Raw genomic sequence first — 842 nt, forward strand, 5'->3', positions numbered from 1 at the left:
AAGAGGACTGACACTCTAACAATCCATGATTTGAACCTCTCCTGTGAGTCCAGTTTTAGATACCGATCTCTTGGACCCTCTTATTGACGCTGAAATACAGAAATTGCATCCGAATTTAATACAAAAGGCACAATGCCGACTTAAGTACAAGAGAACTGACACTCTAACTTTCTATGATTTGAACCTATCCTGTGAGTCTATTTTTAGATTCCGATGCTTCATTTCAGGTTTACTGCGTCCCTTGGACCTTCTTATTGACGATGAAACACAGAAATTGCATTCGAATTTAATACAAAAGGCACAATGCCGACTTAAGTACAAGAGGACTGACACTCTAACTTTCTATGATTTGAACCTCTCCTGTGAGTCCAGTTTTAATTCTGATGCTTCACTTCAGGTTTACTGTATCCCTTGGACATTCTAATTGACGATGAAACACAGAAATTGCATCCGAATTTAATACAAAAGGCACAAGTACAAGAGGACTGACACTCTAACAATCCATGATTTGAACCTCTCCTGTGAGTCCAGTTTTAGATTCCGATCTCTTGGACCCTATTATTGACGATGAAATACAGAAATTGCATCCGAATGTAATACAAAAGGCACAATGCCGACTTAAGTACAAGAGAACTGACACTCTAACTTTCTATGATTTGAACCTCACCTGTGAGTCCAGTTCTAGAATCCGATGCTTCACTTCAGATTTATAGTATCCCTTTGACTTTCTTATTGACGATGAAACACAAAAATTCCATCCGAATTTAATACAAAAGGCACAATGCCGATTTAAGTACAAGAGGACTGACACTCTAACTTTCTATGATTCGAACCTCACCTGT

This window comes from Schistocerca americana, chromosome 9, assembly GCF_021461395.2.
Source record: "Schistocerca americana isolate TAMUIC-IGC-003095 chromosome 9, iqSchAmer2.1, whole genome shotgun sequence".
NCBI lineage: Eukaryota > Metazoa > Arthropoda > Insecta > Orthoptera > Acrididae > Schistocerca > Schistocerca americana.